This window comes from Empidonax traillii, unplaced genomic scaffold (assembly GCF_003031625.1).
Source record: "Empidonax traillii isolate 1590-97213 ecotype Southwest subspecies unplaced genomic scaffold, ASM303162v1 scaffold131:size1687323, whole genome shotgun sequence".
In the NCBI taxonomy this organism is placed as follows: Eukaryota; Metazoa; Chordata; class Aves; order Passeriformes; family Tyrannidae; genus Empidonax; species Empidonax traillii.
In genome coordinates this window covers 1261952-1289393 of record NW_020955324.1, presented here as the reverse complement: position 1 = coordinate 1289393, position 27442 = coordinate 1261952, and positions in this window count along the sequence as shown.

Sequence of the window (27442 nt, the reverse complement as noted above, 5' to 3'; positions counted from 1 at the left end):
CTTTTTTTTTTTTTTTTTTTTTTTTTTTTTTTTTTTTTTTTTTTTTTTTTTTTTTTTTTTTGCACAGTTTTATAGCAGATGGCTTTGGAACCATTCAAATTTCACACCCTGAACCAACAGCCCCTCTAGCCCTTGTCCTTCTATGCCCTGTGCCATGAGGTTGCATCTGGCTTGTGAGTCCAATATTTGCTTTGGATGGAAAACAACAGGGTACCCCTAGTTTTATTGGAGCTAAATTCAACATCTGATCACAGCAAAGGAATTTCTAAAAGAAACTCCAGGGAAATCTGGCCAGCCTAATAGCTATTTACATGCATACCTAACTCTCTTCCTTTGCTAATCGCTTGTGCAAGCATCTTAAAGTGATGTATCCTCGTCAAATTTTCAGGATGCATGTTTAAACAAGTTGGTAAATAAGAAATCTGATGAGGGACAGGCTCCTCTTCAGGAGTCCAAGGAATCATTCTTTTTTTAACAGGGATGAATGAGAGGGAAACTATTTAGGCTCAAGCAGATGTTAAAACTGTCTGACAACTACCCTGCTTGCTTCCAAAACTACACATGCTACTGGTGGAGTATAAATAGGTTTCAGTTGCATAAGACATCGGGGGGGGGGGGGGGGGGAAAGGCTGTGAACTAGTCTGGGGGCTAAAATGTACTTTTTTTTTTCATCTGAAGTTCTATGTTGTTTTGTTGTTTCATTGTACAACTCTGTGATGGTTTTGTATGCACCTGCATCTAAAATACTGCCTATTTTTTCTTTTGCAAACATATTTGCCTGAGTACTGAAGGAGCGCACTTTGGTGTTTTAAATTTAATGCTTAGTGTGATCTGTATTTTAATTTTATTTATCCTTCTATGCATTTTGTGAACCTATATTAGGCAAAAGAGCATGCAGAATAGCTACATAATTTTACACTTATCTCTTTAAAAAATAATTTATCTTAAAATAATATTCATGTATGTCTTGCTACTTTTTATTTCTCTTATGGTAACAGTTCCAAGTTGGAGCTCTTTCACTCTTCATGCTTACAAAAAACTGAATTGTCTGTCCCACAAATTAAATTTAAATAGATATAAAAACCAAACTATTAACCATTATTTTGCCTATGAGAAACTGAAACTGTCAAGTGAAAGGACATTTTTCTGACATCAGAGAAGGATTAAGTTTAACTTGACCTTTGATAAAAACCTAGTGAATACATGTTGAAAGGGACACTAAAACCAGTCAGAAAAGGGAACTTTTTCAATTTTTAGTTTTTCAAATCTAATTCAGGTTTTCTGCTCTCCATAAAATCATATAATACTTTGGTTTGGAGGGGACCTTTAAAGTTCATCTAGTCCATGGCCCCTGCAATGAGCATCTTGCCTTGAACTAGATCAGATTGCTCGGATCGCCATCCAGCCTGACCTTGAATGTTGCCAGTAATGGAGCATCTACCACCTTTCTGGACAACCTGTTCCAGTGTTTCACCACCACGTTGTAGAAAAAAAAAGTCTGCCTTTTATCTAAATTGAGCCTCCTTTCATTTAAAACCATCACCCCTTGTCCCATCATAACAGGCCCTGATAAAGAGTCTGTCTCCATCTTTTTCATAATAAATAAGGTCTCTCTAGAGCCTTCTTCAGGCTGAACAATCACAATTCTCACACCTTTCATCATAGGAGAGAGGCTCCAGCCCTCTAGATCAGCTTGGTAGCCCTAGTCTGGACTCACCAACAGGTCCATGTCCTTCCTATGCTGAGGACCCCAGAACTGGATGCTGTATCCAAGCTGGGGTCTCAAAAGAGCAAAGCACAGGGAGAGAGTTACCTCCCTTGACCTCTTCTCTCACTTCTTGTGAGGCAGCACAGGATATAGTTGGCTTCCTCCCATTTCTTTCAAAAAGCAGATGGGAAATGGCAGAGCTAATTGAGTTACCATGACGTTCTGCAAGTACTGTGATCTACAGGAGCCAATGAAAGATTTTAGGATTGCAAAGCACGATTCTTTTATCCTCCTAGAGTAGCCACGCCAAGCAAAGGATTTGTGTGATTTTTTTTATTATTATTCCTCTTTTACTTGAGTTGATTGACAGAAAAGATTTTGGTTTATGAAAATTTTGTCATCAGAAAGGCATACAGAGCCAAAACTCTAAGCAGCCAATTATTTTGAAACATAGACACTAATATCTAGCAAAGTAAGAATTTTTATATTAACAACATCCTGTGAAAAATGAGCTAGTCCTAAAGAAGCGTTCCTGTAATCTAGTTTGGCAATGAGCATATATACTTCGTCTCGTCTGAAGATTACTTTTGTTCCCAAACTGGAATTCCTAGATGTATTGCAAAATAATCTGGAACAAGTCCCTAAATACTGTGACAAGGTAATTTTTAACGAAACAAAATGTTACTTTACTATTCATCCATTGCTATTTATGAGGCTTCTGGCTGTCTCTGAGAACAAGCAGCTTCTAGGCAAATCCTTCTGTTGACTTCTAATTTCCTAGTAGTGTACACTTTAAAGCACTGTTTATATCAGAATCCAAGGGACTGATTCTCCGCTTAGTTACTCTGACATAAAACATACTTATAGAAGATTCTATAATTCCCATTGGTGATAATGTTGGTTTATTTTGTCACAGGGAAGATTTGATTCTTGGTAATTTTTTTCCTGATCCAAGAAATACTTTGAACAAAGGTTTTAAAATCTAAAATCTCGGTAATTTTTCACTTACAGTAGATATTTCTATTATTTTCTACTCTAATAAATCAAAACTTATAGTTTTTATATAGTCAATAGCCATCAGAGAAAAAAAAAGTGATGATTTTAGGTTGGTTTTAAAGGGATCCTAGGACTTGAGGCTTGCAGAAGGTTGTGCTATGAAGATTGCCCAGCTTTGCTTTAGGGATTTTGAACCACAGGTATTATTTAACCTTTACACCCAATATATATTATAATGAGATACAAATATCATCACAGAAGCTTCCTTTGGGATTCTTGTTCCCATAAAGAGCTGATGTTCAGTGTTTGACATGGATTCAGAGGGTTTGGTACTGTCCTTCCCAAATGGAGATGCCCATAGTGAGCTTTGTTACTTGCAAAGTAAATACAGTTTCCCAGCAAACTGATGACTTGACTTCTTCATCCACCTACTGAAACCAGATTATTGCTGATAATAATCTTTCAGATACCACATTTAACTAATTTCCTGTCAGTTTGGGTTTAATTGTCCCAACTATCATTTCCTGTGATGCAGTGCTATTGTAACATCTAGCTCGAAAGGGTGATGTCAAACATGTTTTTGGTATTTTCAGTGGGTGTGCTACTGAAAAATAACCGGAACACATACTTTAGCAGGTGTGTTAGTCTTGGCTATTCTTCCAAGCTATATTTCCTGATGGTTTTTGCTTTTCCCACCTCTCCTCCATTCTCCCACCCTGAATGTGCAGTGTAAGAAAGGGCAATCTTTTCAGGGAGTAGTGTGCCTGCTCTGACCTTTAGAAGGTTTAGTAAATGAAAAGGGACACGCAAAATCAAACAAGATGGATTTATAGTGTTTCTGGCGTTACAGGTTAAGCAAATACTGAACAAACTCAAAACAGAGCTGTCCAAACTGCACAGTTTAACTCTTCAGCCCTGTAGAGTGACTCGTGTGAGACTGGTAGAGGGGCATTTTGCTTATTCTGTTTTGAACTGTGAATTGTGATAGGTGTAGAGATTGAAAGGCTGTCTAAGTGTGCTTGTAATGAGCCTCCCTTTGCAAGTCCAGGTCAGGCTCCATGCTTTGACACTGACATTCGACTTGTCACATGTAAGCATTCACATCATTAGCTGACAGTGCTGCCTTCAGCAAAACAAAGGTACAGGAAAAAGAATAGGGACCACTCTAAGTCTTTGCTTTTGCTGAAACAAGCAAAAAAAAAAAAAAGGATATATGTGTAGTTAGCCAGGGCAAGGAGGCTGTATTTAATGATATATTTGAACACAATTAATTGTGTATTTGAGACTGTGTCAAAAAAAAACATGTAATAGTGACTTTGTGCTCTAAAAAAATTTTGTGAGTTATCAGACCAAAGTCTTTTTTTTTTGGTGTAGATATACCTCAAAACAAGCTCGTCAGAGCATTTTTAACATATTTGGCAAAATTAACCTAAATTAGGACTTTAGCATTTTTCAGGTTTGGATACAATTTCAAATTATGACTATGAATTTAAGATCCTTGGAATTCAGTACAAACTCTACTGAAAACTTGTATGTCCTTACATTACATCTCAGGAACTAACAATGAGAAGTTCATGTGGACCTTTTAGTCCTGGAGAATGTCTATAAACAATAAGCAATATTCAGAGTGGAATTTTACAATAACAGAGAGCAAAAGTTTAGGCATGAAGGGATTCTTTCACTTGTGAACCTTGTAGGGTGATTTTAGACAGTAGAACATAACTTCCCAAACGGAAAAACAAGTCACAATACTTGGAAGAATGGCTTTATCATTGAATAATATTAGTAGATTTTTACTGTGCTCAAGGGGAGGCTTTATTATTGTCCCAGCAAGATAAACTGAATTAAATTCTCTAGTGTAACAGAAAACTATAGCCTCATACATTCTTACAGATGTGAGATCTCAGGAACAGAGGAGAAAACAAACAAACTTTGGCTAAATAAACGAGTGCACATAATGTTCAAGCGCAAACAGACCATTCCCTAATGATGAAAAGGCTTAGGGCATGAAACTCTTACTTTTATTACCCGAGATCCCAGATGGACCAAGGTATTCACATATTATTTTCCTGATGCTATCAGCCTATTCACATGTGCTCACCCTGTTGTGCCAATGACAAACTTATCTTAAGGTCAAAAGCACAATTTCTTACAGAAGAGCCACGTTATTTGAGCTTTCCTTTGTTCTGTGTCATCCCCTTGGCAAATGTAATTTTATCTGTCGTGGTAGGAAGTACCACTGGGTTTTGATAAAATTCCCATTTCAAACATTGTCGTTCAAACACGCTGAAGATGGCATGTTCACATCTGGGAGCCTTGGCTTTAAGGTATGAGTTAAATAGACCTATAGGAGAGGTGCTATGTTAGTACATATGTAACCCAAGAGTGCATCCGAAAGATGTTACATCTGAGAGACACACTCAAGCTACATTTCTACTACACTTTTCTTCAGACTAAGTTAGGATGGCAATTTAGTTATGATGCATCCATCTGCATTGTTTTATAGAAGGGAGAGAAGACAGAAAATTCCAGATATTCCTGCAGGTCTCTTACTCTCTGCTTAAATAAGAATAGAAACATGCACATTTTTAATTTCTGGAAAGGACTGGACTGGAAAGTCCTGGAAATCTGTCAAAGGACAGTGAGATTTCAGTGTTCTCAGAAATATTTTATTTGGACTGTAGTTTTTCAAATCTTCAAACAGTTTTCATTTGTGCTTATATAGTGGCAGATTCTTACTTAATTGTCCTGACCACTGGAGTTCTGTTATTTACCTTAGGGCTACACTGGGAAATCATTTTAATGAAGAAGATGGAGTGGTTAGGTTAGTGGTGTAGTGCTCATTGATTCTCTCTCCACTCTTGCTTTTTTGACATGCTACTGCATTATGTGCCACAAAGGAGTTGTTTATTATTTCTATTGTTTCACATTTTTAAACAATTTGTGACCTAAACAATGGTATAGTCAAATAATTTTTTAAGGTTTGCTGTCATTTCATGTCAGGTAGGTTGTAAGAGTAATCAAGCTATTTTTTACCTCTATTTCCAAAGGGACATGAGTTATAGATATGGAACTAAAAGAAATAAAATAAATATTTCTATCCTTTCCAGAGATATTTAGATAGTGCTGTTAAATTTCTTTTTAAGATTCTGTTAAAATGCTGGAATTTCTTGTTGGAACCCTCAGCAAACAAAGTATATAGCAAAGGATAATCAGCAAACCAACTGACTGAGATTTATATCCTACTAGAGACTTTGATGGTAACAGCTGAGCATTTTGTTGACAGTATTCTAGGCCTGCCTTCATTTCCAAAACCTTTGGTCAGCCTTTAAAACTAAATCCAATGAAAAATTGCACAGTTAGGTATAATCCTTTGGAAAGAGCCTATCTGACGAGCCAGTTCAATAATGGATTATTGGATAAGTCTATAATTAAATGCTGGCCTTCAAGAAATTGTCTTTCTTGTTTTTATGCTTCAAGCTCTCTGAAACATAATCCAGCAATGAGTAACACATAAATCTCATAATATACCTGTAATCCTGTTGGGGTAACCTTATCTGCTGCTGTATTAAAGACAGAATGTTCTCTTCTTATACAGCCTTAATACAAAGGTGTATAATAAGTTTTAAATGGCAATCAAGTCCTTTCTCCCAACTGGTCATGGTTGATCTTCAAGAATTATGAAACCTTTTTATCTAAATTCTTCAGTCTAACATTTTTGCTGATTTAGCAGTATTCAGCTATTGCAGCTTTATTGGCTGCATTGTACTTTTTGAATACTTTGCTGTCTGAATCATGTGGGAATGTGCAGTGCATCAACAGTGGATACTAATGGAAGGAAAGCAGCAGGCAGAGGCCAGGCCAGTTTTATAATTAGAGCTCTGGCTTTGGACTCAAAATCTGAATAATATTTCCAGTCCTATTAAAAACTTCCTACATACATAACTTGAGCATATCTCCTAATGCGGGGTTTATCACATTAGATCTTTGCAGACAAAATGTTGTCTAAGGTACTTAATTAGATTCTTTATGTTGAATATTAGGAAGAAATTTTTTACAGAGAGAGTAATCAGACATTGGAATGGGCTACCCAAGCAAGTGGTGGATTCACCATCTCTGGAGGCTTTTAAGATGAGACTGGATGTGATATCAGTGCCATGGGCTGGGAACCACAGCGGTGTTGGATCAAGGGCTGGACTTGATGATCTTGGATGTCTTTTCCAAACTGGCTGATTCCATGATTCTATGATTTTACATAGTTGGGAAAACGGAATCTCTGGGATATAATCCATTTCACCTAATGTAGATCCTTCGTTCAGTCTCACGGTTAATAGATATTTTTCGGGTTCCATGTTGTCCCAGATTTTGTTACCTAAGCAAAATTAAAACTCAGTAGTGGCAAAAATACTTTGAAATCTCACAGATTATCAGCAGACATTCTCAAAATGAATTTGCTAATTTTTTTTAATTATTTTTTAATTTTTATCCTACCACTTCTTCTGCAGAGTATATATGCATTCAGATTTGGAGTTGGACTCAACAATCTTTGTAAGACTATTCGAACTCAGGTCATTCTATGATTCAGATCACAGCAGAATTTGTGGAGAGGACAAGAAGGACTCCATCTCTTAACAGGATTTTGGAGTCAGATTCACCTCGTCAGGCCAACTGTTGCTCAACATGTTAAGTTGGGAGCTACTTCATTTATTCTTCTTCATTCCATGACTCTGTTATTCACAGTCCTATCTCAGGTTGAAATGGGGTAGTCACAAAGTAGAGCAATAGTGGGGTGGAAGGAGGAAAGTGTGTTTAGACCTTAATTCACTAGGAAATGCTAGTGACAGTAAAGTGTTGCTTCCTGTTTTGCAGCTCAGCTCCTTTCAGCTTCTTTCAGCCACTCTAAATTTGGCAGCAGTGATGCCCAGCAGAGAAAATCAGTGAGGAGAAGTAGGACCATGGCTGAAATAGCTCACTGAAACTCCACCTAGATTCTACACTTGTTTGCACATTTCATTTCCATTAATTTCATTAAAACTGGATAATGGGTTAAACACATTGACTCACATTTTGTCTTCTTTCTTTTCAAAATGGCTATTTTAATGTATTTTCATTGACAAAAAAAGTCCTCTTACATTAGTAGGTTAGCTGCTAGGATTTCGGCCTAAACTTCTAGCTCTGGAAAAATTAAGACTTTGAGAATTGGAATAAAAACTGAAATCAGAAAAACAATTAATTTTGACTGTGACATTTTTCTTACATTGTTCAGACTTTTATCTTTGTGTATCTGTAAATTTCAAACACATTTATTTTGATACTAACTTTTAACAGTACAGAATATGGAATTGAGTTAAGGATATTCACCTTCAATATCAAACCTTTGTCATTGACAGTGACATATTCTTGGAAAGTATTCTTATCTTGGTTGAAAAATATCCTCATGCACTTTTAGCCAGTTTTAGTTAATTTCTCTAAACTAGGAAAATAATCCTACAAGCGAGACTTCGGATGGACAATTTGGAGATTAGTATTCAATTTGGAAACAGCACTAATGGTTCTTCTGCAGACTTCAGGAAAGTTATTTATTTGCCCCGTATTTCAGTTCCTCATCTTTAAAACAGGATTTATGTTATTCAATGGATACTCAAATATATTGTTCATATCCTCAAACGAAAGAGTTTAACATATTTCACTTTGAAATGTTAAGATTTAGATGGTCTGATGACATTGTTCACAGATACTCATATAGACAAAGAAATAAACAATTCAAATTAGTAAAATGAAAATGTAGCTTTTCACGTTCAGCCAGTACACTCATTAGTGACTGAAAATTGTTCCCATGTGTGCACTGAGCCATATGTTTTGGTGGTCTTAGTCTATTTCTTAATGGACAGGTGTCTATATCATTAAAAATCCCTTTCACAATTAGCACTAATTGGTATCAGTGGTAGGAATATTGGAAAATTACCTGGGCTGTGACACCAACTTTCCTCTAAATTGTACAGGTGGACTCACTAGAACAGAAATGAAAAGGAAATATGGGGCACCAGAGGAACTTTCCTTCTCTGTTTACCTGCTGGATTAATGACAGAATTCAGAATGCAGGACAAACAAATTGAAAAATATTAAATATCTGATGTGCCTCAGAAAAATAATTATTCAGATTTCAGTGAAATATCCAGATAATTTTCATAAAATTCTTTAATCTGTGATTCTTCCAGAAAATGATTATTTCTTGCTGATAGATAAGTAATACAGTTTAGAATATATTTTCCTTGTGAGAAGAAAGAGATTCTTTTATTTTTATTGTTTGTTTATACTTTTTAGAACAGTTATTGTTCCATATTCCATTCTAAACGCAACCTTTCAAGAAACTGCATTTCTTAAAAGAAATTACAGTGCTCTTCATGTCTAGGAGCTGGCTCAGTCTTTTTATTTGATTGACTTTTTATGTCATGGTAGTTGGAGGAGATTAAAATAGTTCTATGGTTATTATTAATAAGGGTCATCCTTTAACAGTTTGCTTCGGAAAATGACATTCAGCTACTTTCTTCTTTTGATGCATTGATACTTTTCTTCCCTTGATGCATTGATACTCAGAGAAGGCAAACAACTTCAAAGAATGTCAAGAAAATAAATCATGTCTATATCTAAATATTTATAGCACCAAATATATCCTCCCAGACCACTGAAGGACAGCCTTATTGTTAAGACACTTTATTCTGAGAATTATTAGTATGAGACAGCAATTTTACTGAGAAATATTTGGGCAGGATTAAATTGATTAGTTTTAACTAACAACACACCTTGTAAATTAAAAACTTTTCCAGTAAATCCTAATAATTATGGACCTGTTGTTAGACACTTAACATTTCTATGCATTGTAAAGAAAGAGCAAAGTGGTTATTGAGTTAGATTGGCAGGGTTTTTATATACATTTTATGCTGGTGTAAATACAGAGTAATTAAATACCATTACTTATTCTGTTTAAAGATATATGGCTTTAAATTAAATCTTTCTTTTTTTTTTTTAATAGAAAGAATGAGCAAACTTTTGGTCAGAGCAGTCACCTGTGTTCCATTTCTGCTGTGACCGCTGACTGTATCTTTCAAGAAATCATTTGAAATTTCTGTTCACTGATAGTTTTCCTAAAGAAGATATAAAACTCAACAGGTATATGTGTGAAACTGAGAATAAAGAGATTAAATACTGTGAACATCAACATTTTGAAACATTGCTTCCTGTCACTGTGCATCCATTTGTGCAGCGGGTGAAGAGACCCTCCATGGTCCTCCAACAGTGGAGGTACAGAAGATACAGCCACACAAGCGTGCTCTGTTACTTTTAAGAAAGGAAGAGAAGTGTCACATTTAATTTATTGCTGAAGTTTTCACCTTATCCTTAAAATAAATTTGTAAGCTTTTATTTACTTTGAAAAATGGAAGTGCATGTTGCTTTTGGTTTCAGTGATTTTTACTAGAATAGTGAGTCAAGAGACTGCAGAAACAATATAACATCTACAGTATCCAACCCTAACATATCACCTGGATTCTCCTACAAGAATTTCTTTTTTGGGTATAGACTTGATCATCAAAGCCTTAAATAATTAGGGTCATATCTGCCTTAGACACTATCTCACTTGCTGTACGTTTTGGTACCAGCAGAAGGAAAGCGTAGATTCTTAGACTTCATGATTTTTCTGAATTAAGTCTTCTTTATATTCCAAATTTACCACTCATGAACATGAGACATGTTTTGATCAGTTACAAAGTAAGAACAGGATATGGGTACAATGACAGAATATTGATTATTGGACTCTGAATGTAAGGAAGAAAAGAAACCTGGAATTAAATTTGGAACAAGAGGCAGAGTTTTGTTCAATATGTACTATAAGCTGTTTTGGTTTGTTGAAAATGATGAACATGACTGTAATCAAATCTGATTTGCACTGTGGTGGCATGAAATAATTAATCTGGTTTAGTTTATGATACCAAAATTCAAAAAGAGGATATTTGTAAAGAGTAATTTAAGGGAAAATTCAGGAAATTAAAATCCAAAGAATCGCCATGGAATTCACTCAGACAATGTGGGATCCTTACATTTCTCAAACCAAATATATTTTAATGTGTTGAAAGAAAGAACGAAGGGATAAAATAGCTGAATTACATGGGCAAGAATGAGAGATTACACAGCCCAGTTTAAATACCAGAAACACAGGACAACTAGTACTAGCATAAAGGAATGGAAGGTTCGAAAGATGAGACATAAAAGAAGGTTAAGAAAAAAACTGAAGATAGAGAGACAAAGAAATCTTGTTTTAAATTTTCCTGACAGATCAGAAGTATCGCAGAGTGAGTCAGTGAGTCTGCTGATCTTCCAGGGTACAGAGAGCCAGTCAGAAAGCACAAGATTGCAAGGAATATAAACGGTCTTTTTGCATCTGTCCTCACCACAGTAGGAGCTGGAAAGATGTCTACATCACAGCTTTCCGGTTAATCTGACACAGAGGCATCAAAAAGAGGAGAAGTAAAGTAAGAATTGATCTTGTTAAGGTTTAATTAGGGGCTTTAATACAAAATGCAGACTATATTAATCTACAGAACTTTGTGCTTTAGGGGGAAAAAGCAAGCAACGTATTGCTTATTATTACCAACCATTCAAATGCCTGGGTGGACACAGTAAAAATAAAGTATATTCTTCTCTGCCATGGCAGAGACATCTCCAAGATGTCTTGCACCTTCAAGATATGTCCTCCCAAAAGCGTTCTGCATGAAGTTAGGAATATATATGAAAACTCAGTGTAGGATATTAATTGTTCTAGATTCCCTTTATATTCAGTATTGAGAGAGAGGCAGAATACTATTCCATTTGATTATATCCTGAATCACATCCTGGGAATGTTTTATGCAGTAATTCCTATTTTAGAACTTCAGAATCACAATAAACATTTTCTTGCATTTTTGTAATCAGACTAGTCATAAAAAAATAGGTATAAAGCACATGTGGCCTCTGAGTTAAACAGAGGTTAAATATTATGGATCACCATCAACATATCTTTAGGCTTTCAAAAGTGATTTTCATGGAATGTTGTGGACGGTGGCTAGGTTTATCTTCTACAAAGTAGGAGGTGAAAGCTTGGAATAAATTTAAGTTTGGTTATAAGATAAGAAGTTAAAAGGATAACAACATTTTCAACAGGCATTATTCCTTTCAATTTGTTTTCTGAAAAAAAATTCTGTAATGCTTCCAAGGACCTCTTACTCTCTATCTGTCAATATTATTTGCTGGCTAATTTTAATAAAGTGTGGGGAAAATGTCATGAGAAGTGACATTTTATTTTGGGAGATGATATTCAAAACCGGCAAAAGATGATATAAATGATCCAAATATGAGATTCATTGTTGTGCAGTAAAAGTCCCTATTGAACTTCCTCTTTCATAATCTGTAGTGAAACTAATTTTAACAAGTTCTGAATGCTTTTTTTAAGTAATGTCAGAAAAGCTATCCCCATTACATGGACAAAGAGCAAGAGTGTCTCTGTTTATACAAATTCTTCATAATTTAATTAAACCTAATTACTTACAAATATGTTAATTTTTAATTTCTTGATGCAAGTAAATATTGAGTTTAAATAAACCATAATCAGACCACAATAACAATATTAAAATATAATAATACATATATAAATTTCTCAAGTCTAGAGTCAATTGAGATGGATTTGAGCTGGTTCTTGGTGTTCAGCTGTCATTTTACTCACGTTACTGAGCTGCGATTTTTTTGCCTGTATGTCTGTGCCTATGCTGGTTCTTTCAATGTCCTCATACTTTTAATGCATCTAATTAGCATTTAGCTGTGTTTCTAATCCACAGTCTAAGCTGCCAGCAATAAGTAGGGACCACACATATTGGGGAAGGGTTTTTAGATGTCCTCAACATTTTTTTGGAAAGAGGCACCTGCGAACCTTGGGCAGAGCTGGGTCAACTTTCATGACTCATAAGTCTGAAAGGAGACAGGGGTAGAGTCTTAGCACTGTACTTTCTTCCTGTTGACCTTCTTCCTGTCTTGGCTCTCCTCACAGCAGATGTACAGAGGAACAGACCTTGTTGTTTGTAACCTCTTTGAATCTGCGCACACCTGGTGACGCACACAAGAAGACATGTTTATCCATTTGAAATAAGTCAAGGGAACTATTGCATAGCACTGTCTGGATCTGGCCAAGAAGGAATGGCTTTATTGCTGCAGCATGTGTTGGATCTTTATTTTCTAAACATCCTGCTGGGAGACATGCAATAAAAACCCTTTTTGCAATCGTTTCTCTCTCCACGGCGCTAAGGGTTCCCTGTTCCATCCTATTCCAAATAACACATGTGAATGCCTTGCCTTTTGTTTTTAAGTTAGGACTACTCTGCAGGGCACATATTAACACACATTAATGAATGGATTATGGGCTTGTCAGAGCTTCCGCTGATGAATTTAGAGCCCATTAAAGACTAGGCATTGATTGCACTGGAGACTGTAGCTCTCTGTTTAATCCCTAGCAGGTGGGCACTGGTGCAAGCTTCACCATCTTGCATCAGCAGTGAACCTCGAACGTGACCTCTCCAGAGGGAGAAGGGTAATTCATTTGGCGTGTTTACTTTATCTACAGCTTCTTTTTAGAGGGAGGCTCCTAACTGTGCTGAATTGTTCTAAGCGAGGAGTGGCAGATGTGAGATGTGGCTCAGGTTCTGGAAGGATTCTGTAGCAGTCTCTGTATGCTTGACCTTCAGACAGTTTAAAGTCAAGTCCCTATGGCTAAGAATTGAGTGTATATTATAAGCTCTGTTAAATTAACTGTAGCTTTCTTCGTGGACTTTCATTCCCAGAACATACATTAAAATTATGGTTCTGCACAGTCACTCTAATTTCTGTTAGGTAAAAGCACTGCTCAGCTACTGTGGTGCTTTTACTTTGTAAAAGCACCACCTAATAAAAAGATGAAAACACACTAAATAGGACAAATTTTAAATAAAAGTTGTTTTTTTTTTCTTAGATCTTATGTTACACAACATACTCTCTTTTCAAAATCACAATGCAGTCCCAAGTGTCCCTTGGATACCATGGTGGTAATCAGATCTAAACAAACAAACAAAAAACCTCACAAAAACAAGAGGAAACCTAAGCAGCCTAAAGTTTCATTTCATGCCAGACACTTTTCCTAACCACTATCAGTCAATGAAAGATACTTTTGTCTTGATTTTTGCAGGTATAGACCCACATCTGGTCCAGGCATTTACAATGGAGTATGGAAAGAGAATGCAGTCTGTTGCTCCTTAGATAATCTGAAGTATGTGCTGGAATATGGTGCACTTGCTATAGACTCAATGCCAAAGTTCAGAGATTTTCACATCTAGGCATGAGGAATGAATGCTTTATTATTATCTGGCAGTTTAATCCAAACTAATTCATCCAGATTAAGGGAAAGTGCAACTAGAATAATTTCCTCACAAGACTTAAACTGTATAATACTGTCAGAAAAAGACAAATGTGGAAATGATAGGTGTGAGGGACTGAAAGGAAAGTATGCTCAAATTCCTTTAATCCTCTATCGAATTCAAATCATGATGTTTTTCTGTCTTTCTGTTTCCTTTACTGAGCTGATTTGCTCCCCTTTCATGACTAGGTAGTTGCCAATGTCTCATTCCGTATACATACCTAACTCTCAACTTTTGGAGATAATTTCTCTGTTTACGTGACTTCATCAGAGAGTGCGTCTTCTTGCAGAACATTCACTCTCACAGACTCTCCTTTGAGGTCTCCTAGGAGACCCAGAAGGATGTACTATTTCTTCTGTAAAAGCTCTGAATTTCCTCATTAACCATGAGAGCAGCTTCCCAGATTTCTTAAATAAAATAAAAAAAAACCCAAACCAACAAAAAATTCAAACAAACAAACAAAACCCCCACAAAAACCCAACAACAACAAAAACCAACCAATCAAACAAAACCACAAAAAAAACCAAACCAAACAAACAAAACCCCTCATTATTTTGATGTTAAACAGTTGAAGATCTCATTCTATCACAAACCATTTTACTTGATCACCTTATCAATACCTTTAGCAAGCAATAAAACTCTTTTAATGTTTCTCCTTCCATCTTTGGAGATTTGTTGTCATATTTTCAGAAGTAAGGTACCTTACAACGGACTTGATGTCTTTATCTGTGTACCGTAACCAACACAGTCAATATGAAACCCTGAACACAATATGTGTATCAGTCATTAGCTGGTTCTTGACAGAGGTGAGACATGGTGGCACTTCACCCTTTTTGTTCTTTTTCCCTCTCTGTTTTTCTGATCGAGATTCACTTCTGCAAATAACATCAGTGTAGGTGCTGAAAACGAATGTTGGTACAAAACACTCAAACATCCAATAGGTGAATGTCTTACGGAATTTGCAGCTGGTTCTGGGGAAAACAGGTTTAGGATGAAATCTCTTGGCTCTTCTTTAACTCAGGAAGTACTGAACTTGTTCAGAAACTTCGATAGGTCTCTTCATGCCATCAGTACACAGCTGCTGTTACATCAGTACATTTTTTTACAAGTGAGGCAGTGTACCAAGACCACCAGAGAGCTCTTGCCCACCAGAGATTTTGATTGCACGATGTTTCAGTGTTTTTATATTCTCTATGTCTTTAGCGTTCCTCTGCTTCTCAACAGCTGATCTGAGGTCTGATTTTTGTTGACTTCGGAGATGTTTTATCAGTCCTGAACTGGAGCTTAATCAAAGTTTATCTAAATAGTGACCTGGAATATGTGAGGTAGAGCAGCAATCAATCTGTGTTGTGTCTCATTTCCCTTCCTTCCTCTGGCACCAACCTTCCTGACTTCATCACTTCCAATTTCAGAAGTGCACTTCACGCTCATTTTGCTGTCCAGAGTATTGGGGTTTTTCTGTTCATGAGAACAACTCTGCTGGTAGATTGTAACATTCTTAGCACCTGTCCAAATCTATTAGCCTATATGAAAGGTTCACCAGTTTGGAGACATTCAAAATGTGCAATTTTAGTTCGGTTGATTAGGTGTGAGATACATGTCACAGTGGACTACCTATGCAAGGTGACCATCAACTCCTACACCTGCAGAAGGGGATTCTCTTTGGGTAGAGGTACAGCATCAAAGAGATGAAACTCTGCTGCTCCATCTCGTGGGAGGAACTAAGCACACCATGATGCACTTGTCAGGCAGGTGCAACATCTCTGTAGCCAGTTTAACTGCTCCTAATAAAGGGATAAAATCTCCATCTGCTGTGAAGGCAAAGATTCAAACTGGAGAAAAAAGTGACACAAACCCAGCAATGTTCTCTGAAGGTGAGTTTTCATTTACATAAAAGTTTTCATAAGTCCACTTTCACATTCCTCAAGAAATGAAATTCCAGAGAATGTGGGTGTAGGAGCAAGATTAGACCAATCACCTCTACCAGCCTCAGTTAATACATAGCTTCTAAGAGTTGCTGCCTCATAGCCCCTTTAGTAATCAGACTCTCTAACCCTACATAATCCTGTGTCCTTAGTCCTCACCCACTCCCTTTGAATCTATTAAAACTGCATTTAATGAAAGTACTGGCAGCCAGAAGATTTTCATGTCATTAATGGTGGCAAAGTCTACGTTGTTTTCCTCCCATTTATTTCTAAATCTTCATATCCCTTTGACCACAAGTTAAGTGTCTGTTCCTTGCGGTGTGAGGTTTTCGTGTGACTGATCAGTAATGACAGATCAGCAGGCACTCCTTTGTGATGAGTTTTATCAATGAAAATGACAATAAACTCTCTGTTTCAATTATATTGGTCTGCACAGTCCCTCAATGACTGTTCTCCTTCACAGAGTCCAATCAAACACGAATATCTTAGTAGGACATAGTCTTCCCTAGAATTTTCTTGTCTAACAAGTATGGTATAGTTTTTGGTTTTGATTATTTCAGAAAGAAAGACATGTCAGCTAATATAAAATTTAAAGGAATAAGTTCAACATGATGTAAGAAATTTTTAAGTTTAGTATTCTAAGAAAGTCTTCAGATACACAAGCATACACACATTTTCCTTTTGAAAAAATTCTACTTCTTAATGTACATCTTCATAAACATATATGTATTAATTTATTCAATTTAATGATAGTTTTGAAGGAAATTTGTCACAGTCTTCAGGATTGCCTTCAATGTGATCAGGTGATATCATGGAAGATTAAAAGGAATTTTAGTCTACTTCTTATATTTACCAGTCCTTTGGAAGACAATCCTGATTTCATTAAATATACCATGTGAGCAACTCTTTTCCCTTGAAGACTGAGAGTGTAGGGCCCTCAGAATGTATTATTGAGAGGGGAAATCAGCTGAACAGCCTCTATTACCTTAGTCTGGGAGGAATTCCATGAAAGTCAAGCATGAATATTTTACTGGGGAAGGGAATGCCAGTTTGGCTTGCTGTAACTTATTTATGAGTTAAATTTCCAAAGCTTTTTAAGACACGTGTATGCTTTTTGGGTCACACTCTGCTTTCATTACATCAATACACAGAATAACTGCAATGTCTTCAGTGAGGTCATGGCATATTTACAGAGCTAAGAACTGAACAAATATTATTAACCAGGTTGAGTCTAGATCCTTTACTTTGCTTACTCACACAAGCCAAAGGAACATCGTAGCTTCAGGTGCTAGATGTCTTAAAGAAAATTAACACATTAGGTCCAATATCCCCCCACGTGATACATAGGGAAATAAATGCCTCACAGAGTTTGGCCATAGTCTGCAACTATCTTTTTCTTGCCTTCCAAACGAATGAAAGCAAGGCATGCTTTAACTAACTGGCTATAAAAAGGTTTGATAATGACTAGGAGTTTCCCTCCAGTCCCAAAATCCTCCAACAGTTCTCTGATTTTTAGGGGGGCAGAGGATGAAATCTATAACAGTCCCTTGGCATACAGGAAGAAAGGTCTGGAATTATTATTTCCAATGTCACTTGTAGTACAAGTAAAGGTAAAATTTGAACCCAAAGATCTGAAGAACATCTGACGAAAAAGAGCCCTAAACCCACCAGGTAGGTATTTTAGATCAGAAAATTTGAAACAGTGCAATTTTCTTATTTATTTTGTGATCCTTGATTTAGCAGTGAGTTTATAAGGAGGAGAAATTGTCAAATTCTGAGATGTTAGTGAATGATTTATTAGGTGTCCAAAAGCAAACCTGTGAACCACAAGATATAAAGAAAACAGGCCTCAAACGGTCGGTCCAGATTTCCTGCTAAGGTAAAGACTGTTATATTCATTAAGGAATCTAACAAAGAAAAACATTACAAATATCAAAACCACATCTGATCCTAAAGCTGTAAAGTAGGAGTTTAAGAAATTTCAAGATGGTGATTTGTTTAACATTTGAATTACCTGCATGACATTGTGTAATCTTAGTGTCACACTCTTGAATGATAACTCTGAAGATCAAACTGACCCCTTTGCCTCATGCTGGCTTTCCCATCCCTTGCTAATTAGGATGTTTGCCTTTGTGGGACTTTTATGCGCTTGGCATTCAAATGCTTTTTCCACTTGTGGCCTCAGCTGGTGTGATCCTACTTCAACAAGAAGGCATGAAGCAGGACTGGTTTTTGTTTCCATGTTTCTCTTTATATGCTTTCACCTGCCAGCTAGAGGTTGACAGAATTTTGTCAGAAACACCAGAATCCCAGTAGGTTAGTAGATAAATATTTAACTCAGGAATATCCCTTACCTACCCTGGGTTGTGAGATTATTAGCTAATGTCTGCAAAGAGCTCCAAAATCCTTGGATGAAAAGCAGAATGAATGTGAAAAGCAAAACTAGATGTACATCTAGACTTTTAAACGTGTGTGTGCCTGTGTGTGCAGAGGTGGGTGGGTGTGCATCTATGTGCTCCAGCATATATACATATGCATTCCCATATACATTTAGAATCTCTGCATTTAGGAATCTGTAGCTGCTGCATATCAGCACCATTCAGGGGACTTCTTAGCACCTCTCCAGAATTACATATGAGACTCCCCTTTTCAGTAGTCTGGACTGTGCTCTGTATTTTTCCCAAGAAAGCCTATCTAGGACGCTTACGAGGAAGAGAGTTGATTTCAGCACAGCTACAAAAACTGAAAAAAAAAATTAGCTTTTGTAATAAATTGAAATATTCACTGAAGAAAGTTATAGTCACATCCCTAAAATTACATGTTCTAGCCTAGAATGCTCAGAAAAAGTAATCCTTCCACACAACTGCTTTCATTGCTTTCAGGCAATACCACCCAGTTGCCTAAATGTAAACTGGTTATGTATCTGCATAGTAGAGAAGTGTTCATGTAAATTTGGAGTTCTAATGCAGCTGTGTATGCACAGCTTTCTGAACATATAGTCACCTATTCTAATTTTTTTTTTCTTTCTGCAAGATCTCAAGTGGTTTCAGTTTTCCCTGAGTGTTTCCTATACTTCAGTATCTGTGACTGCATCCAGTCTTTTTTGTAGGATCTTAGTCTTGTCTTGGTCTTTTTCTAGGAATTCTGATTTTTGAAAAAAAACTTTAGAATTTAGGCAAATGGTGTGACTATGAGATGGCACTCTTCTGGACTAATACTCAGCCAAGATTATTATGATTGTTTCATTACTGAAGAGTTTTGTTAAACTTTTGTTTATTAAAAAAAATATTTGTAATTCATCTGCAGTCAGTAAAGATTCTGGAGCACATTTCACATCCTTACAGCATTTTTTTTTGTCCCCCTCTCATAGTCAGCACTAGTTATCAACAGATGTGGTTATGTTTCTTTTGTATCAACTTTTGAAAATACTCTTGCCTCCTTTGGGATGAAAAGTGCTTTGTAAATGTAAGCTTATTGTTATTTCTTTATGGGTATCTTTGACAGTTCACTGCTGTTGCCCATGGAACTTTGCCCTGGTAATAAAGCTGTTAGTAATACACTATCAGTCAAGTTTAGGAAAGTAATGCAGTATTTATTGGGTTAGCATCAATGTTTATCATTCTTGGTTCAGTGATATACATTACTTGTGTACTATCTCTGATGGATAAACAGGGTTATTGGTGAAAAGATGGAGCTGATTCTTCAGGGGCTTGGTACAAAGCTTGAGTCAACATTAGTGGGAATACAGAATTTTCTTCATTAGATGTGATACTCAGTGAGCTGTAGGTTAGTGCTTGTTGTATTTACCTCATTTACACACAAACCCTTAAGCCTGTGAAAACAGGACAGCATTTCTTCAGTAAATAATGCTGGGATGAGGTGGGAAAAAAATGCCTATCTGAACATTTGTTGCTGATTGCATGTTAATTTTGAAGCTCACAGGCCTTAATCCAAAATCTCTGTACTTTGGTGCTATTGGCAGATACTTAGAGAGCTGAAGAACAGAGTACCAGAACAGAGTATGACAGACCTTTATTTTTAGCAAGATAGTCTCAAAAATTGTACTGAAATTTTTAGCTTTGTTTTGCTGTTCAAATAATAAAAGTGTCAGTGTACCCAGAGTGCAGCACAGTGTCATGGAGTAGAAGGCAGTATGTAACAGAAACAATTGTTGTCAAACTGCACTTTCCTGCCTGCTCAAACTATGCAAAATCTTTTGAATGTTTTATCCATTTTGTTTATGCATCTGCCATTTCACCTTTTACTGTTATACCACAAACAGAAGAGAGATGTGATATCAGTGTCCTTTATGCTTTAAGAACACACAGATTCAAAGGCAGTCATGGGAAAAGATACAAAGAATGTATAGGCTGAAACAAAACCAGAAGATACAATGAAAAAGTTTAAGAACAACGTGTTTTAATAAGCATGGAAGTCAGTGTTTTAAGAGAGAAATTACAAGGGAAAAAATTGCATAGTCTTCCCTATCTTTATAAGTAACATAAGAAGCAACATGGGAGGAAGTACGAAAGTGCTTGTCTGAAAATGGAACACATAGATAGGAGAATAAAGTACCACATGCCAAAGTCTGCTGCCAAATTCTGGATATGGAATGAGATCATATTCTGTCCTTGTTTCAATTATTTATCCATAATTCATATGCAAAAACTCTTGTGCTTTTCCTTCTAAACAGACAATAATGCAGAAATATTTACAGTTTTATTGATGTACAACTTTTCTTTTCATTATACACCATTTATTTCTTCCACCAAGAAAGCTTTTTCCTGCACTAGCTACGGTATAGTCCAGTTGATCTCAGCCTTTCATTCTTGGTCTTTTGAGGAATGGACACCTCAGGGATTCATGAAAGAAAAGTAAGGATATATTTACAATACAAACTGGTAATAGAAAATGGCACTATAAAATGGAAAAGATTGAAAATTACTTATAGGAAGAAATCACTGTCTTCTTTTGGATAAGTGTAATTAAGAATAAGTTCCAACTGTGATCCCTGCAAGCTTTGAATTTTCATTGAATTAAAACTCAGTCTACCATCTCCAGCTAAGTGCTTATCACTGAACAGGAGTTACAGAAAAGCAGAATAACAGACCAAAGCAACATCAAAAATCCTGTTTTAACATTGTTCCCCACAATCTCAGTTGCCAAATGCTTACTATTATGTGATTCAATTCTGTCAGAAGCATCTAAAAAGCAAAAAGACTTGGTCTGCCTGCAAATGAATCCTCATCATTATTTAGTTATTACTAGATGTCAGCATGGCAGACAATATAAACTGCAGTGTGAGTGAAAACGTAAGGAGAAATTCTAAAGCAGTACATATTTGTTCTGTGGTCTCTTCTCCGTCACATATAATTTGTTAATACCTTTGTCATAATCCAATGGAAAGCAGTAGACTTTTTATTTTGTTTCATAAGCCAAAATGGGTCCCTTTGGAGATAGATTTCTGACAGACCTATTCTTTGTATAATTTTAAATGAAGCCCATTGTAGCTGATTTCACTCCCTTTGAAATTCTCTTTACCTTCATAAACCAAAGGATCTAAAATGTCTTAAGACTGATGTAATGGACAAAGGTTTAAACAAAAGTGTGCAAAACCTGTGATTTCATTTCTATAAACCAAGTCTGCTTCCAGCAGTATAGTTTTACAATTAAGAAAATTAAGGTTTCTTAAGACAATGTTGCCTGTAAAGATTGCCCTTATGGTTAAAAGATTTTTTGCTAAGTCATTTTAGAGTTGAGTGATGGATGGTTGCTTGCCATGTAGCATTGTTTAAGAAGAGCTCAGATAAAAAATATGGCAGGGAATCATATACTTAAAACTGCAAAGAGTCCAAAAGAAACAAAGCAATACTTTAAACTTCACCACTTATTTAGCTGTAGTGTTTTTTCATGTCTGAAACACAATAGAGTTAAACAAAAAAAAAAAAAAAAGCAGAACTGAAAGTGATACTTTTGTGGTGGATTTTCACTGATATCATCTCTCTCTTTTTATTCCAGAATAAAAAAAAAAAATCTTTATTGTTTAACTCTACTAGGCGACCTATACAACAAAGGAAGCTTAGTATCTCTTTCTGTCTTAACATTGAAGAGAAAACCACAAATTAATTGTGTTAGAAAGAAATCACAGTTGATATTGCTCAAAAAAAAAAAAAAAAGTCATTCATAGTGTTGAAAGATGATTCTGCTGAGAGGCTTGCTTGTTCATTTGTTCTGAGATCAAGTACAATGAAGTTTTGCAATATATCATGCCTCTCCAGCCCACTAGAAATTAAAACAAAAGGAATTCTTCATATCTCATTGGTATTCAGACCATACAGGATGGTGCCAATTACATAGTAGACTTCAGCTAAAGTATCTGCTAACAAATGTAGAGTGTAATGGAATTCATAACACAGTAAACGTTCCATCTTTGGGACAAATAGCTTTGGTACAGGGATAAAAAGAAATAATAAAAATCATGCCTCATATTGACTGATTATAATAGAAACAAGGCACATGGATGCCTTGGAAGCATAGATGCTTTTAGGGTATAACTGGTTACATAAATATATAGTTTAAACACCCTTTATTTGTTAGTTTTTTGTTTTCTGTCCTTGTACTTCTGTTTGCCTCTTCCATTAGATGGGGGAAATTTTCTATTGTCACCTGCAGCCACAAGACAATTCAATGTGATAATTATTGGTATCTAAAAATAGAGGGGTGAAGATAATTTGGGAAGTTACAGTCCATTAGCAAGTAAAATAGATAGCATCAGTGGTGAAAGAAAAGGTTATTGATACTTGCTTCTCTCAGAAAATATTCTCCATTTGTACTATGATACAGTTCATTTGTAGATTCTGGAGAAGGGAAATTGCAAAACAAAATCTGCTTCCCAAAACCTAGTAATGAATATATATCTCATTTGGAGTCTTCCTTTTTTTTTTTTTGTTTGAAAATTAGTGTATTTTCAGAATTGCAGATGTTGACATATTTTAGAAGCACATAAAGTTTTCATGTGAGCTGATTTTACAGATCAATTTCCAGCTGTTGTTGTTCTGTGGCTGTTATGAGGCTTATGTCTCTTGGTTCATGTCCACAAACAAAGTGTCATCTGCAATCCAGCTATCATTTAACTGAATTTTGAGATGGTAATCTAATTTCTTTATCTGTGTGTGTCATAACAAGACCTCCAAATACAGTGCTGGTCATGGAAATGAGAGCATAGCAGGACGCTTAGCTGAGAATGCTGCAGACAGGAGTCTCATGCTGTACCTAAAGCTCTGTTGGGGTATTACTGATCTCACTAGAGACACAGCAAGTGGTGGCAGGGTCAGATTCTCTTCAGTTGAGCAGTGATGGAAACCAAATGTGTTCTGCATTGTTTCCAGCAATGAGACTCATTTTTGTAATATTGCAAGGTAAATAACACTGTCTTTCATTACTAGGGATTTCAGTGCCCTGTGCTGCACTGATATGCTCCATATTCTACCTCATAGTACCTGAGGAACATCAGTGAGATCTCTCCACCACAATTATGACCTTTAGAAGCCACTTGCATGTGGCTGGGGTGTTATGTACTCATAGAACAAGGGGGAATGCCTTTGAGTTGAAAGGGAGTAGGTTTAGACTAGATGTTAGAAAATTCTTTACTGTGAAGGTTGGCGAGGCGTTGGCACAGGTTGTCCAGAGAGGTTGTGGATGTCCCATCCCTAAAAGTGTTCAAGGCCAGGTTCGATGGGGTTCTGAAAAATCTCGTCTAGTGTAAGGTGGAACCAGATAATCTTTAAGTTCCAGCTCAAAACATTCTATGATTCTATGAAAATGCTACCCTGAAATTCATGACCAGGAATTAAATGCAAGACACCTTCTTCTGCAACAGAAAGTATTTCCCAAACAACAGTCTGGCAAAACCAATAGAAAGAAATAGTACCACAGACTATGATAGAACTCTGTTTGTGATAAAGAATCACCATCGTAAGGAACAAATGCACAGAGACACCACCCAACACGCCCCATCCATAACTTCTGTTGCTAAGCAGTAACGATTTATTAAAAAAGACAAGATATTTTGGTTGTACACTGTTGAAAGATTCTTCTGGAGTCAGATGCATTTTCTTCTATCTCATATTGCTTTCGAGAAAGAAGTGCAAGGCAATACATTTTATCATGTGTTGATTATGTCAGATCCATGTGTTGCTTAAAGACACCATGATTTCTGGATGAGTCAGAATTACATTAGAAATTGCATAGAAGGAAAAGACATAGCAGAAAAAAAATGTAAATACAGCAGAGGCAATCAGAAGAATATTGCAAGTTTTCACCATCAGATTTTATGGGCAATATTTGAGTATCTGAGTATCTGATCTGCATACGGAGAGATGCATATTCCTAGCTTAGGTACTGAGAATTATTCCTTGAAACTCTCATGGAGCCTGGGTGTTAAAACTGGACTCACTTCTCTAAACTTAGTTCCCGAAGTTAGAAAGTAGCAAATGTAGTAGTCATTTGAGAATGTAAACTTTAATTTAATAAGTAGTGTTCACAAATTTCAGCTTTCTGAAAAAGTTTTCAAATTGCCTTGTTTTCAGGCTAGGATAGATGGCAGGATAGAATATAATGAAAATTTAATATACAAGAAGACCCTACATGAAAAGTAAAAAAGGTTACAAATTTCAATTTAGTGCTTCTTTCCCCTTCCTTTAGCTGGATGCATTTGAATAGAAAAAGATTTGGTTAGATCACATCACAAAAAAATTCCTTCTCCTCTCCAAAGCAGTAATATCAGTTTCTCGCTCTGTCTACTGAGAGAAGCAGAATGAATCTGAAGTGGGAAACATGCACACCAGGTAAGAAAGCTGACTTAATGAGTTAACTTTTCACTTGTGACCAGTTTTGAAAACAGAAGCAACAGTGAAAGAAGTGGATCAAGTGTAAGGATGGATAAACAGTCTAAGACAATCAAAATGAAAGGGTGGACATACCTGCTGTATAAAGACAAGTGAAATATATAAACAGTTTGAACTTCAATGATTTTATCAATATGTTTAAAAAAATCAGTCAAACTGTCAGCAGGTCTGAATGACTCAATTCATCCCTTATGTTTTATAACTTCTTAACCATACATTCCTTGGTCACGTTTTTGCTTCCTGGTGTGGTGTACATGCCTTCACACCAACAATGTGAAGTATGTTTTCACTTTATCACTGGAAATATGAGCTATTAAGAAACCTATTGGACTGAAATTCAAGGAATAGACTGGTAATTTCTGTGTCATTATGCTTTTCAAAAACCTTTAAACGATAAGACTGTTGGAGATATTTCACCTGTAATCAAGGAATTTTTTTTCCCCTACTTGGAATAACTTGTTTTGGCAGAAGCATCTACCAGGCTAAGCTGAGTGCTACTAAACTGCTTAACAACTACTTTCTTTCATATGGCAGGTTGAATGAGAGACTCTGAAGCTGAAATCCATTTTTCTCATTAAAGACTGTATTACTGTCTTCAAAGCAGTTAACTACAAAATATTTGATGCTTATTACCACTTATCTGCACATAGCCTAGCAAAAGCAAACTCCCTCCTCAAGCAGAAATCAAATTTTATATACCAGATTAATTCCCATGGCATTCAGTGAGGTGTCCTGTGAACTTTAGAAGAAATTTCACTAAAATAGTTTAAGCAAATTGCAAATGAGTTCCCACATCTGGCTTGAACTCATCTATCATTCATTGTAACAAGAATAAATGAAGACATTCATCACAAAGCACGCAACAGAAATTGTGTTCTCCTATTGATATAATTAAATACTCATAGAGGGCTAAATGCATAATAGCTTCCAGACCTTTTATTTCATGCCAGAATTCAATGGCTCCATCCTCATATGTTCCTAGTCAGAATCATTGTGAACGCTCTCCAGTTTCTAAACATTTATTGCTAGTGCAGTAATAATAAACATCTTGCATTTATAAAATGTAATGTTGCCTAGAATTTTTCATTTTTCAAGAATGTAGATCACACTGTCTAATGGCTCTCATATGTCCAGCATGCCCATGAACAATTTGTCTTCTGAGTGGAGTGTTAATCTGACACCTCAAGGACAGAGCCGGTTTCAAGAAGACTCCGAGAAAAGCTGGAATATTTCATATGTTGCAATAACTACTGAAAGTCCAAGTATACTTACTCTGGGATTACTCAAAACTCTGGATTATATTACTTCTGCTTTTCAGTGTTTTATTCAAATGGGAATTATTAAAGATGCCAGGAGATTTTTTTTCCTTTGGGTGTATACCAAGAATAATTAAGAGAATTTTGTAATAATAATGACATTTATTGTGCAGCCCTAAACTAGATTTAAGGAAGGGTATGCAATAACTTTGCTGGATTTCTAAAATGCTTGGAGACAAAAAAAAGTGATGCACACAATTCAGACTTTTGAACACAACTGTCTACTGTGCAAGGATGAAAATCAAGACATGTTCTATCATCCATGTCTTCCTTTGATGTTCCTGTCTCGCTTCTCATGTCCTTCATGAAATATGTTCCACTCATGAAATAATTACATTGACCTGATCAAAGATGTGTTTAATTCTACTGAGTCGTCTTCTGTCATTACGGAGCTTTGAATCAAAAGTTCCTATGCTTTTAAAGTTACTATTTTATCCATAGTGAAAATAATTTGAAGAATTAAAGTTGTTTAATTTTCTAGTTAGAAAGTAAAAGAAATTAAATTGAGATGCAATGAAAATTAAACTCAATTTAATAGAAAAAGTACTCTGTCCTTCCAAAGTGACATAATTACACTGATTGAATTGATTGCAATGATTTTTCTAGGCTTGTTTGCATATGGTCCAATTATATATGTGATTACTTGCTTAAAATAGGGCCCAAAATCACTGGCAAGCAAGTCAGCTCATGGGCGAAGGAGCTGAATCACTCAGTTTACACAGTTTCCTGCCAGCTACAGAGTATTTTGTATTGGAAAATTGGTGACCACATCCTAGAATTGTATAATGGCCATGTTAGCCACTGGCTGTGATATTGTCTCGTTGGACTTTAGATGCCCACATAGCTCATTGAAAGTGCAGATCATGTGTTTTGTTGTTGGATATCTTATTTGAGATGAGATGAATCATTGCCTCAACATACCTGCTTCTCCTTATGGATGCTGAAGTGAGCCTGAAGTGACGAGTTGAGGTGTGGATATTTACCTGGAGCCAGATGACAGACACTTGCTTTGCATCTCCTCAAAGGGAGTAGCAGTAAGTGGTGACAGACACTGACCACATTGAGTGTTACCTAGGTGTTATTCTGAGGAACCTTTCCTATATGACTGTTTTCTGTTGTG